Here is a 15,444-nt window from a genome sequence, read left to right on the forward strand (position 1 = left end):
ATCTTATTATAATAGAAGTGATTCGTATATTTACTAATAATATATATATTGCAACTTAAACCTACAAAGAAATAGAGAAAAGAGAGAAAGTTTAATATTATTATAGTGTAGATATAAGAGATATAGAGAAGTATTATTATTGATTGTGTGTACGTATGTAAAACTATGTATTACTATTTATAGAGGTAAAATATTTACTTTTTCAAACTTTTTTAATATAATTCAATTTTGAGAATGTGAGCCGCACATATTAAATGGACATCCACATCATCATCTTTATCACAACACTCTCTCTTGGATGACCATTTAAGATTATGACCATTTAGGATTATGCCTCGTTTAAACCTTACTAATGAAAAAAACTTTAGTGAAGGAAAATAGTACAGTATCCTTTGTGATGAGGACTACCTCATTAAAAACCTTGTCAAGAAAAATCCAATGGGAAAAAACCTGAACAAGGAAAAAAGAGTACAGCCTCCCCATCTTGTCATCATTATTTAATATCTCAAAATCGACGCATTCCAATCTGATGTACCAATCTTTCAAAGGAGGATTTTGGAAGTGACTTTGTAAATAAATCTATCAAATTATCGTTTGAACGGATCTGTTGGACATCAATTGTTTCTAATTTTAAAGATCATGAATGAAGAAGAATTTAGGAGAAATATGTTTTGTTCTATCATCTTTGATGTATCCACCCTTACATTGAGTAATGCATGTTGTATTATCTTTAATAAGAATAGTTGGAGTTATTTTATGATAAATCAGTCCACATGATGATAGAATATATTGGATCAAACTCTTGAGTCAAAGACACTCATGACTAGCTTCATGTATCGTTAGTATTTCAACAAGATTAGAGGATGTTGCTGCAATTGTTTGTTTCGTGGACCTCCATAATATAGTTGTACCACCATATGTGAATAGGTATCCTATTTGAGATCTTTCTTTGTATGGATCAGATAAGTATCATGCATCTGTATAGTGTAAGAACCGCAACTAATCAACCGGTTAATTAAGTGATTAATTGCTCAAATTAGACTTCGAAAAGTTAGAGTGAGAATTTGAGGATTTAAAGGTGATTTTCGGACTCAGTAGGTCTTTCTGAGTCGGAAAATGTGCTTTCTGCGAAAAACCGCAAATCCGCAGTTGAACCGGTTCAAGTCTGCCCGGTACCGCATGAAAAAAAGTGAAAACCGACAAAAATCTTAGAAAAATGTTAGAAATGAAAAACTGGGCGTTAATTTTAAAGATTTGGCCCGAAGTTGAGCCAAACGAGCTAAAAATGCTAACGGGTTGGATTGGGCCAAAGTTGGGCCCAAGCCCAACATATATAAACACTAAGTGAACCCTTTTCACCTTCATTAAACACACACACATCATAATTGAAAGAAGGAGAGAAGAGATTGAGTACTATTCATCTCAATCTTCCAACGCCCATATCTTGAGCTAGAGAGCTCCGATCGCCGCACCGTTTGCGGCTACGCGTTCCTCGTGAAGAGCTCTACAAAACCCATGTAAGAAATTGGTAAGAAAAATTCGAAATATTCTCAGTTCCTCTCTTGAAAATTTCGGTTCCTAGGACTTTGGGGTTAAATGAATTTTTGTGATTTTGGATATTTAGGTTTGCTCTAAGCCTTGCTTAGCCTTAGGTTTTGACATCCAAATCTGTTGGAAGAGATAAGAGCCATTAAACCCTTGTGAACTTATGTTTAATTAGAACCCTAGGTTGATTTGAGGTGATTTGTATGCATATAGTTTGATTATTGTGGCTTTGGGAGCTTTTGGAACCTAATTGTGCTTATTGGAGTGGAATTGAAAGCTTGGATTGTGTTGGAAAGCATAGCTTGTACTCATTTGGGTTTTGGTGCATAAAGAGAATCGGCCAAGGTATGGTTTCGATTTTCTCTATGTAGTATGTAATATTCATGGACACTTAGGCTAGTGACCCATAGGATAGGTTTGAATTATAATGGTTGATGAGTTGTTTGAAATATTAATGTATGATGATTTATGATGGTGTGATTATTATTGAGGTGAATGTATGATGATTGATAATGTTAAGATATATGTAAAATTAATGTTAATGATATGGTTATGTGGTTTGAAGAGTGGAATGGGGATTATTGTGGTATTGCATGATTGGTATTGATGGTTGGAGAATGGTGAAATATGATGAAAAGATGTGGTAAGTGATGAATTTTTGACCCAAGAGGGTAGTTATGCTGGAAATGGGAGGTTGATGTTGTTTTGGTTGGAGGTAGTTTGAGAATTGTGAACATTTGGTAAATTGTTGCTTTTGGTAAAATTGGATTTTTGGTGAACTTTCCACGATCATAACTTTTGCCTCGATTTTCAAAATTGATTGAAATTTATTTACAATTAAAGATCTTTAAAAACCCTTTAAATCAATATAAAATTTGTGAAATTTGGAATTTGGTAGAGGAAGTTATGATCATTCAAAGTTGGTGTTAAAAATCTGAAAATTCTGCAACGTTGCAGAATTTCATGATTACTGATATGTGCGGGCGCACACCCTTGTGCGGACGCACACCTTATGTGCACGCACAGGCAGGAAAGTGTGTTCTATTTGCAACGCAAGCACAGCTTGTGCGCGCACATATCCAAGGAAAAACTTCAACCTGTGCGGATGCACACGTCGGGAAGGTTAGTCTGTTGGGGGCGCTGGCACAGGTTGTGCAAGTGAACAGATTTTGAAAATTTTGTCACCTGTGCGTACGCACACCCCTGTGCGTATGCACACATCTTAAAACTTCCTGGGTGTGCGCATGCACACACCCTTGTGTGGCCACACACGTCCTGTTTCTCAAATTTTGCTTAATTTTCAACTATTCTACCTTTCCAACAAGGTTGTAAGCTTCTAAAACACCATTTTAAGACTTTTGAGCCTAGTTTTGAGTATTAGAACATGGGATGTAACTTAAGGGATCTAGTACATGGTTTCATGATAAATTAGAAAACAGAGACCTAGGTTTCTGGCGTGCTGAGAACGGTTTGACGTTAGGTGAAGGGTGATGGATATATGAGATGAGGAATGATGAACTTTTGATAAGTGGAAATGGAGTTATGAATGGATAGTGGTGGAGATGAGTCGCGAACTCTGAATGAGATGATGGATCCATGTATACTGAAAATGTTTTTCAGAAAACCACTGAAGTAATATTTTTACTGAGATTATGAGACGCTATGTGCCCGGCAGGGACGGTGGTTAATCCCGCTTACGTTGAGATGTGAGGTCCGAGGCAAGAGTATCCCGCTCGCATCCATTCGCATCTATAGGCGTGCAGGCGCCGGTACCTGGACAGTGATCTGGGCACTATATCTCGGGGGTTCCCATATGAGAAATTCGAAGGGCGATGTCTCCACAGAGATGTGTCGGGTTGGCAGTTGAACCGACAATGTGATATCAGAGCCAGTAGGGCAGGCATTCATCATATGCATTTTCTACTTGTTTGTTTGCTTTACCGACTTGTAATTGTATGCCTACTTGAATAACATGCCTATTTGCTTACTTGATCTACTTGACTTGTATGCTTTTACTTGTGAATTACTTGCATTGTCATTAATTGTGCTTTCTACTGGGATTGAGGAGGTTCGGAAGGCGGTGGCGATGGGATCGCATGGAGGATAGGTTGGTGAAGGCTGTGGGACAGCGGTGTTTGGTTAGAGTAGAAATTCCCTAAGTTAGATTACCCGGTTTATTTAAGTTAATGTTGTTATAATTATGCTTGCTTGTTTTAGAATGCTTTAAGTTTGAATCTTGTGATGGATATGGAGCTTAGGATTTCCTTTGGCGTCCCGGGGTCTTATATTCTACATCACTGGGCACTGTTACTATACTGAGAACCTCCGATTCTCATACCATATCTTTATTGTGTTTTTCAGATGCAGGTCGCAACCCACCTCGGTGAGTTACTTTGGATGGTGACAGAAGTGGAGGATCTTGGATTCTTTTGGAATCTTTTGCTTTATCTTGTTTATACATCTCTCTTTTGTATTTTGTTTAGCCTAGAGGCTTGTATTATGAGAGAAAAACTTGTATAAGCTGTTTTTAAACTGTCAGGTTTCTATATGGTCTGTATATGGCTAGCCGGCTTAAACTCCACGAGTCGAGGCTAGTTTCCTATGATATTATATACTTATATCTTGTTGCATCTTATTTGTTTCCTGTGCCTTAAGATAGTAGCTTCGTTGGTACGCTTTGAACTTTTGAAATCCTGTTTTTGAGCTATATCCTTCATCGGGCTTCTAGATTATACTATTCTTTCTATATATATAATATGTACGAGCTTAGAACTGTCGTAATCTCTGATTAACCTTTGCTTTACGACGCGAGGTAAAGCTTAGGCTAATTAGGGTGTTACACATAGCCAACTAGCTGTGACTTGTATCCATATGGATAAAACAATCTCATATCAACCATTTCATGAAGATATCAAAAGATTTGTTTGATTCCATTCCAATATCTTCTAGTTGGAGAGGAACTATACCTTACTAGTAAATTCACAGCAAATGATATATCGGATCGTATATTATTAGCAAGATACATTAGTGTCCTAATGGCACTGAGATATGGTACTTCAAGACTAAGGATATCTTCATTTTCTTCTTTAGAACAGAATTGATCATTTTTCACATCCAAAGACCTTACGATCATTGGGGTACTTAATGGGTGTGACTTATCCATATAAAATCTCTTTAAGATATTTTCTGTGTATGTTGTTTGATAAATAAAGATCCTATTTTTTGTATGCTCGATCTGCAGGTCGAGACAAAATTTAGTCTTTTCAAGATCTTTCATTTCAAACTCTTCTTTTAAAGCTTTTATAATTGTTGGAATCTCTTCAAGGGTTCCAATGATATTTAAATCATCAATGTACACAATAATTATAATGAATCCATATGCAGATTTTTTTATGAAAATACATGGGCAGATATCATCATTCTTAAATTCATTTTTGGCCAGATACTCAGTAAGATGATTATACCACATTCATCTAGATTGTTTTAGACCATATAATGATCTTTGCAATTTTACTGAGTATAACCCCTATGAGTATTCAATGGATGGTTTAGATATCTTTAGTCCTTCAGGGACTTTCATATAGATATCACGATCTAATGATCCGTATAAATAGGTTGTTACCATATCCATTAGATGCATATGTAGTTTATGGTATGTGGATAAACTGATCAAATAACGCAATGTTTTTGCATCTACTACAGAGGAATATATTTCTTCATAATCTATACCGGGTCTTTGTGAAAAATCTTGCGCCATAAGTCGAGCTTTGTAGCGTACAACTTTATTTTTCTCATTTCGTTTTCTCACAAATATTCATCTGTATCCAACAGGTTTTACATCTTCTGGTGTACAGACTACAGGTCCAAAGACTTCTCGTTTTGCAAGTGAGTCTAACTCAACCTTCATAGCTACTTCCCATTTCGGCCAATCATTCCTCTGTCGACATTCTTCGACTGTTCTTGGCTCAAGATCCTTACTTTCATGCATGATGTGTAATGCCACATTATATGTAAATATTTCATTGACAATTGTTTTATTTTGGTTCTATTTTTCTCTTTTAAAGACATAATTTATCGAGATTTTATTATTTTTACAATTTTCAGTATTATCAGGTACCTAAACGTCTTCTGGCATCAAAACTATATCAGAACTTTGGACAACTACAGGTGTCTTTACTATGTCTTTATCTTTTTCAATAGGAATAATATTTGACTTCTTTTCTTTTTCGAAGATTTTTGTCTTTGTAACCGATAGGCCTACCACATTTCTGACATGAATTTGTTTCGGTTGCCATTTGTTTGACTGGGATATCAATTCAAATTGGAGCATTTTCAACTGGTATATAGGATTTAATAATCCTTTTTGTATCAGAAAATGCATAAGGTAACTCATTTGCTATTCTTTGCAAATTTATAATCTTTTGAACTTCTAGTTCACATTATCCTGATCGAAGATCTAAATGCATCAAGGATGATACATTCCAATTAAGTTCCTTTTCAAAAGGTTTATTCTCTCTCCCCAATGTTGGAAATTTTGATTCATCAAAATGACAATCTGTAAATTGAGCTTTAAACACATCTCCTATTTGTATCTCAAGATATCTCACTATAGAGGAAGAATCATATCCCATATAAATTCTCAATTTTTTTGGGGGTCCCATTTTGGTGCGAGAATATGTTATATGAGGCAATTGGAACATATATCACACACTCAAATATCCTAAAATGGGAAACATTTGGCTGCTGACCAAAAACTAATTGCAAAGAACAGAATTAATGGTAACTTGTTGGTTTCAATCGAATAAGTGCTTTAACATGTAAAATGGCATGTCCTCAAGCAGAGACTGAAAGATTTGTTCTCATAAGTAAGGGTCTAGCAATCAATTTGAAGCGTTTAATAAGTGATTTTGCTAAACCATTTTGTGTATGAACATAATCTACTGGATGTTTAACGCTTATTCTATTAGCCATACAATAAGCATCAAAGGCTTAGGAAGTGAATTCACCAGCATTATCAAGACGAGTTGCTTTGATTGGATTTTCTGAAAACTGTGCTTTTAGTCGAATAATTTGAGCAAGTAATCTCATAAACGCCAGGTTGCGAGAAGACAATAAGCACACATGTGACCATATCAAAAATGCGTCTATTAGTACCATAAAATATCTAAAAGATCTACATGATGGATAAATAGATTCACATATATCACGTTGAATCCTTTTTATGAATTCAAATGATTCAAATCCAATCTTTACTAGTGATGGCCTTAAAATTAGTATTCCCTGAGAACATGCAGCACAACAAAATTTACTAAATCTTCTGGTTTTTGAGTGAATGTCTATGGAAGTTTTCAATAATTCTCCGCATCATTGTTGTTCCAAGATGACTCAATCGATTATTCCAAATTATAAATTCATTTGGGCTAGTAAACTTCTGGTTTACAATGACATGTGATTCAATTGCACTAATTTTAGTATAATATAACCCAGATGAAAGTGAGAGTAACTTTTCTAATATAACTTTTTTATTTGAATCATGAGTTGTGATATATAAGTACTCATGATTTTTCTCATTCATTGTTTCAATATGATATCCATTCTGGCGAATATCTTTAAAACTCAACAAGTTCCTTAAAGACTTGGTAGACAATAGTGCATTATTTATTATGAATTTTGTTTCTCCGAAAAAAAAAAGTATAGCTTTTCTGGAGCCTTTTATCATATTGGTTGAGCTAATAATAGTATTAATATATTCTTCTTTTGGTACAAAATGAATAAAATATATATTACTTTTGAGAATGGTATGCAAACTTGCACTATCCGCAAGACAAACATATTCATTATATATTTGTGCCATTTTTTTCAAAGACAAATGATAATAATAATATTTTGAAATTCATAAATATAAATATTTTATTAAACATTATTTATATACATCATTCAAATACACTTGGAATAAAACAAGTTTTTTTTTTACATTATTTATTTACATAAATACTTAACGAACCTAAATATTAAACTTTTTCATCATTGATCAAACGGCCAATATTTCTTTCAGGATCCTCAAAGAAATCAGATACTTCATAATGAGTGGTGTAATTTTCAGCAACATTCTTTGATATAAAATTAGTCTCCGATCTTTTACTTTGTCATTCTTTTCCAAAGATGCTTGATAAAGATCAACTAAGTGCCTTGGGTACTCAGCATTTCTGCATTTCTCAACTTACATCATCACTTCATGCCATGTTTAACTTCTTTCAAAGTCCTCAATCCAAAAGAGACAAATTTATGGTAGAGTATTACATTATGATATCAGAGCAGTTTGTTCCCGCAGAGTCTGGGAAATAGACTGAAAAATGCTTCTGGGCATACTCTGGGTGTCTATACATTCCAATTAGGATATCTAACTGATATATGTGGCATATTTGTTCATGAGCATGCATTTGGGACTTTGAATTACTGGACTTGCGATATTGAGACTGATCACCTTGATATCACTTGTTTGGTGTGAATAGGAACCAAATAGCATCTCACGGACCTTGACAAGGTATTCGGAGAGTACTTCCATCTACTTTTTTTAGTAACCGAAATTTTTTAGGGCGAAAATTTTTATTAGGGGGTAGGAGGTAAACCCCGAGTAATTAATGAATAATTAGCTAATAAATTAATTATTATTCAAAGAAAATTTAAAAGTTAAATTTTATAGTTTAATGAAGTAGAAATAATTAAAATATGAATTTTGACACCAATTTTAAAGGTTTTGGCCCAAAATTGGGCCAAACGAACCGAATCGAACAAACTGGGCCCAAATCGATCCCAAGGCCCAACCCAACTCACTAAAGTATATGAGCTTCAGCTCATCTTCCTCCCACGTCAAGAGGAACACGCAAAAACACTTGAGAGGGTGAAGAACATTTCCAAAACCCTTGAATTAATTTCATTTCTACGTAACTTTTAATCTGGAGCTCCGATTGATGAGCTGTCAGTGACCACGCGTTCGTCTCGGAATCCTATACCAAACCCATCAAATAATTTGGTAAGAAAATCTCAATTTTATACCCAGTTCTTCTTTCCCCAATTTCAAAAACTTTGAATAACAGTGTTGAGATTTTGTTGAATTTCTGTGTTTAGGATCGAACTAGCCTTGTGGACTTGCCGGGTCTTGTCCCAATTTCCATCAGTAAGGTGAGGAACTACTAACTCTTGTGAACTCTTGATGATTATGAACCCTAGTTTGGTTTTTGTGGTATTTATATGGAATTAGAGTGAGTTATATGTTTTGGAGACAAATTCGGTGATATCGATGACTAGAAAGCGAACTGTAGATGTTGGATTTCCATCCGGTGAGGATTCAGAGTTTTGGACACTTGAGGAATGGAGATATTTGATGTGCTTTGGCATTAGGGAGGAATCGACCAAGGTATGGTTTTGGTATCTCATAGATAACATATAATGTAATGTGAAAACTTAGATTAGGTGACCGTATGATAAGTTAGATTTTGTGAACTTGTTGTGATTTAGTAAGTCTTGTTGTGTATCTTGAGCTTATGATGAGAATGTGGTAAATTATTGGTTGTTGATGAGGTTTGATAATGATTATAAAAAATGATAATGATATATTGGTGTATGATGAATAAATGTTGTATGATTATGAATTATTGGATTGAATTTGATAGAAGTGGATATTGATATGTTGAGAAAGGGGGTGAAAAGGGTATGGAAATGCTTTGGATGGATCTTGGTATTATTTTGGGTTGAGAAACCTTGGTTTGAAAATGAAATATTGGAAAATAGATATTTTGAATATTTTTGGTAAAAATAGATTTTTAACGAACTTCAGCAAACCATAACTTGAGGCTTGTATTTTGGATTTAAATGAAATCTATTTCAAATTAAAGATAATTTCAGGAGATTTAAACAGTATAAATTTTGTGGGAATCAGAGTTTCGTAGAGGAAGTTATGAACGTCGGAATTTTAGGTGTATAAAACTGATTTAATGACTTAATAGCTTTTGAAGAAAAGGGAGTGTAGCGTACGCGACCTGCACGCGCGATGCAAGCTATGCTCACTGTTTCGTAATCTCGCGTACGCGGGGTAAGGCCTGCGTACGCAAAACTCAATTTTTGAAAGCTCGCGTACGCAAGAGTATGCACGCGATGCGAGCCCCCTATTTTAGCAAAAAATAAGGCTTTTTAGTGCTAAGTCAATTCTCTAACTTTCCAAACCTCTATAACTACCTTCTAAGACCTAATACCTAGTTTTTAATCATAAAAAGGAAAGGGGACCTATAGAGAAAGGTTGTGAAGAAGAAGAACTTAGATTGAGAACTTTAAAAGAAGTTAAACATGGTATGAAGTGATGATGTAAGTTGAGAAGCGCAGAAATACTGAGTTTTGCGATGAAATGTTGAGAATGATGAATAAGACATAATTGAGGATGATGAAATGTTGATGATTGACTTGAGATTGAATGAATTCTTGAATGAGATACCTAGACAGTAGCAAGGATTGTGGTTCGTCCCACTTGCTCCGGGTCAGTGATTGAGATACCTGGGCAGTCACAAGGATTGTGGTTCGTCCCGCTTGCTCCAAGTCAGTGATTGTAAAGCTTGGGTAGTAGCAGTAGTAGTAGATTATTTCACTTACTCCAGGTTGAGCTTATAAACACCCACCTGGGTAGTAGCAGCAGTAGTGGTTACTCTACTTGCTCTGGGTTAAGTGGGTAGTAGTAAGGGGGTTGTGGCTCAATCCCACTTTCTTTGCGATGGGTGTTTCTGTCCAAGGTTAGCTACCAGGACATATCGGGTTTGGCTATATAACCGACAGATAGTATCACCAACCATAGGGCAAGCATTCATCATGTGCATTTGTTTGTTTTGTTTGAGTATGCATTACTCGAGTTTGCCTATTTAAATTACTATGTCTACTTGATATCTGCTTTACCTACTGTAACTGCATCCTATTTGTGTTTTCCTTGCCTGTATTGTTTGTCTGTGCAACTAAGTGGCCCCTTGTCTGGCGGAGGAGTGACGAGGGCAGTTCCACCGGAGTTTGGAGGGTTAGAAGAAGGAGAGATTGAGGTGTTAAGCTAAAATTGGACTAGAACTTAAGTACCATAGATAGTTCACCTAGTTTTTAGTTTAAAGTATAACATCTGAGTGTTGGAGTTCTAGGATTGCTTCTAACTTTTTCGGGACCTTATATATTATTTATGTGGGCACCACTACCATGCTGAGAACTCCCGGTTCTCATTTCATATAAATATTATTGTTTTCATATGCAGGACGAAGCACCGCACTGAGCATTCTAGAGACTCTTGTAAGCGAAGAACTATCTTAGGACTCGATTTTTGTATTTTGTCCCTCCTAGAGGTTGACTTTGAGGAATAGAAATTATGTTTATCTTTTGGACTTTTATATATTTGTCTTTTGGTTTTCTGTATACGCTTTCTATCTTTCTGTTTCTCGTGAGCGTTGTACCTTCGATTTGTTTTCATCGTACCCCTTTTCTTTCAAGGCTCCTATATATATATATGTATATACTTTCAGAGGTCGTAGCGCCTCGCCACCTCTGTTTTACATCCTAGGTGTAAAGTTATGTGTGGTAGGGTGTTACAAGATTCATCCTCCTAGGGATGCATGGAGACTTAAAGTTATGATGTTAAGAGTGTGAGTTGTGCCTTCCTTTGAAAATTATGTGGTGGCTAATTCAATGGAGATGGTCTTGGTTAATGAAAATGTAATTTTCTTGTTATATGACAATATTTTTTGTTTAGATCTTTTAATTATTTCTTATAGTGATTTATTTTTTTATCTTCACCTTATTTTAAAGGAAGTCATGTTTTAGTTTGAAAAAAATACTGATGTTTGATATTGGGATGGTTTTTGTTCTATATATTTTTTGTTTTAAATTGATTTTGTCAACGTTTTCATAATGTTTCTGGTTTTCTATAATTTCCAGCGTTGCAAGATACAGGCTAGTGTTAAGAAGCAATTGATTAATATATTTAGAGATGTCATTGTTGAAGGAGATGTCTATAGAATGGCTTATTTTGGTGTTGTTCCAAACCAAGGTGGTTATAGAGCAAGAGAGCATGAGTTCAAGTTGGCTTTCTTGCATCGTACTACTGTTATTGGTGTTAATGATGATATCATCCCTAGGAATTATTTCATTGTTTATCCTTTTTCTGAACTTTTGAAGATGACTAACGATCATCCCTATTTAGTTGGTATGTTCTGTTGTATTAATTTTTTTTTTCCAAATTTTTCTATACAATGAGCCATATTTGCTTTGAGTGTTTGATATGTTTTTATAGATATCAATAGGCTGCTAACATCTATTGGTGAGGAGAAAGAGTATGCAAGAGAAGGGAAAATTGTGAAGATGATTGTTGTCGAGCTTGCTCTTAAATAAAATGTTAATATGTTTATTAAATATTTTTATTTATATTAAAGCATTATTTTTTTCTTCACCACCACTATTGTTGCTGCTTGATAATGGCGTTTGCTCATTATTTGGTTGTAGTTTCCATTCAAGCTTTCCCGAAGTTCCCAAAATCTTCCTTATTGATATACATCATTTCAAATTTCATCAAACTGTTTAAATTTGTCTCATTTTCTCCTTTCCAAACCGATAGACAACATCCTCTATTTCCCATATTCCACACGGTCGACCATAAAGGTAAGAAGGATAAAATATTATTTTTCTTAATGACTGTCAGGTCAGAGATCGAATTCTTAAACTTCTTTTAAATATTCTGGTAATGTACATGTTCTTTGGTTTGTTAATTGAACCATTTTCTTCAATTGAAATATTTGTTATCTAATGCAATGTTATCTTATCTTTCAGAAATTCTAAGGGAATATTTGTTATATAAGTTAATAGATGACATAAAGTGTGATTTACTTAACCTTAGCATAGATCATCGATATATTCGACTGGTGTATGGATTTTATGATGAATGCCTTCGAAAATATGGTTTAGTCAATGTTTGGAGATATTGTTTTGATATATTCAATTACTTAAGATTTGTTAATATCTGATTTATCACAAGTTTTTATTCATACAAATGACTTTCTGTGGTCAATAGAAAGCAAAATAGAGATATCATATAAATATTACTTGATCCATCTGTTCCATATGGGTTCCTTATCCAGAAATATTGAAAGCCAAATTACTATAAAATTCCTGAAATTGTCTTTCATTGGATTTTTGCTTTTGTTATTCTTTAGTTAACATTTCAACTATGAAATTCATACTCAAATAATATATTATGCTAAAAGTTTTAACATGATGAAAGTAAATATATTTGTTTCTATTTTAAGAGCCGAAGAGAGGTTTGGATAGACTTGAGTTGGTTCAAAAATTAAAGGATGCTTTATTTAGTTTATCTTTAAATGTGGTATAAAAGGGAAAGGGTATGGTTTTAAGAAAGTGTTTAGGTTAATGATTTCAAGAACTTTATGCTGATTAGTATGACATCTTGCCTAATGAAAAATATATGGAGCTAACACGATGTAAATTGCTTTTACTAAATACTTTTCTATGTTAACATAACATTGTAGCTTGTCCACCCTGATCGAAAACAGGATTTTCAGATAGGAAGACACACTATTAAAGTAAAATTGAAGATGGCTCAAAATGAAAGAATTTTAAAAATGTGTATATGCTTCTAATCCCTATCTGAATCACTGAATCTTGATATTAGTTGTGATTTGTTGATGTTAGAAGTGTTTATGAATTTTGATGTCGGTACTTTTCTTTATAAAGTGGTTGATTGATTGATTGATAAAATATCAAGAAAATTTTAGTCAAATAAAGTAGGTAAGCCAATTTGTGCATGTGAGTCAAAGGGAGTAGTTGTGATGTACTTAGGTAACTTGTGGCCTACTCCTTTCTCTTTTAGTTTTTCAATTTTCTTTTAATTTAAAAAACTCTTTTCTTTTTTAGTCAGAAGTCATTCAAAACAGCTGAGATAACCTAATGTCTACCGTTATCGTGACATTATCGGTAAGTGGTCTGGTATGAATGAGGTGTTGTCATGATTTTTAGTCATACATGTATCAATTTGTAGTTTCATTGCAAGATCTATTTTATTATTTCATCAATGATAGTTTATATGTTGAATTCTATTTATGCAGAATTTTACTCATTCACGTGTTCTAGAATGCATTTGTTTAAAATTACTTATTCGATATATCTATACATAACTAACAACATCATGAATTCTTCACCGAGGTGGATTCTTCTCCCACTTTGAATTGTTCTTCAAAAAGAAAAAATAAATTCATTATGTTTAGGTGGGGGAAGTGATTCTCTTACCTGATTTTCAGTGGGATCTCACATGGAAAATCAAATTTTGGTGGTTTGATGGGTGAAATGACATTATTTTCTATAACAAATAGTACTCTTTCTTGATTTTTAGTGTGCTCTCACATGCAAAATTAGATTTTGGTGGTTTGGTGGGCGAGAAATAACGTCATATTCTATAATAAATAGTACTATCATCTATTAATCTGTCAAAAAAATATTTGGTCAATGAGAGTAGTTATCATAACTTGTGGCCTACTCTCACTTCTACGGTCCCACACTCCTTTTTCATTTTTCTTTTCTTATTATTACTCCATGATATAAAAGAATGTGAGAAGAAGAAGATTTGTGTGATCAGCGAGTGAAGGGAAGATGAACGTAAGAGATAGACGGAGATCTGGTGTGCTCAGGTGCAATACCAGTGGAGCACTTCTAATAGCGTGAGTTTATTTTTTGTGACTCCCATTCGAGTAAATTTTTTAAGCATTTTTCACAGTCTATTCACCTTAATGATCCAACTCAAAACACCACAGACAAGGTCGGATCTTCCGGATCAAAGAATGCTGTATCTTTGGGTTCTAGCCTCTACTATAGAGACCCAAATCTCCCTGTAAATTGGCTGAACTGGTGTCTCAAGAAGTCCCCAACGACGTCGGGGATCGGCCGTCTGAGAGATGTATAATCAAGCTGGTAGTTCGTGCTTTCCACTGAAGTATTCACACGAACCAAAGTAGACGCGGGTGTTTGTTAGGCACGTTTGTCTTAGTATGATGAACAGAGCTGATTGTCACTGATCATCCTATTCACCATGTTGAAGAACGAGTATACATCTTAGAATTAATCAAACACAGATCGAAGAAAAACAGAAATACTTTTATTGATTCATAGGACTCAGCAAGGCTCCTCCCCTCAACCTAGGAGGTTTAGAAACTCATACTAAAAAGAAAATACAATGATAAAACTCGAATATGGTGTAAAGTGTGTGTCTCTCTGACGATCGGGATTCTCTATCGGTAAAGAAATTTTATGAAAAATATAATCGCGTTGCAAGTATAGTTTCTAAACCAATAGAGAATCCTTTCCTACAAAAGTTTGGTTGTCACAAGTAACAAAATCCAATAAAATTTATAACCGAAGCATTTAAACCTCGGGTCGTCTTCTCAAGGAATTGCAGGGAAGTATGATTTATTATTAGTTATGGAAAAGGTAGAATTTTGTTTTGGGTTTTTAAAATAAGGAACAAGTAATTTAAATAACAGGAAAAATAAATTAATAATTAGAAAATCTCTTGGCAAGGTATGAGAACTCGAAATCCTATCCTAGCTATCCTTATCAGGTGTGATGAGAATTGTTTATTGCTCCCACTTAGTCAACCCTTACTAAATAAAGGAAAGTCACGTGGACTAATTAATTTGATTCTTCAGGTCCTAGTCAACTCCTATGGAAAGACTAGCTTACAGGGATCCAAATCAATCAGCAATCCCAATTTCCAATCAACTGCTGAGTTTGATAACTCAAGTGTCACCAATTACTTAACCAAAGCCAAAAGGGAGAAAATCTACTCGAATAAAAATGCCTTCAGATGGGAAGCAG

The sequence above is a fragment of the Arachis ipaensis genome, chromosome B03 (assembly GCF_000816755.2).
Source record: "Arachis ipaensis cultivar K30076 chromosome B03, Araip1.1, whole genome shotgun sequence".
In the NCBI taxonomy this organism is placed as follows: domain Eukaryota; kingdom Viridiplantae; phylum Streptophyta; class Magnoliopsida; order Fabales; family Fabaceae; genus Arachis; species Arachis ipaensis.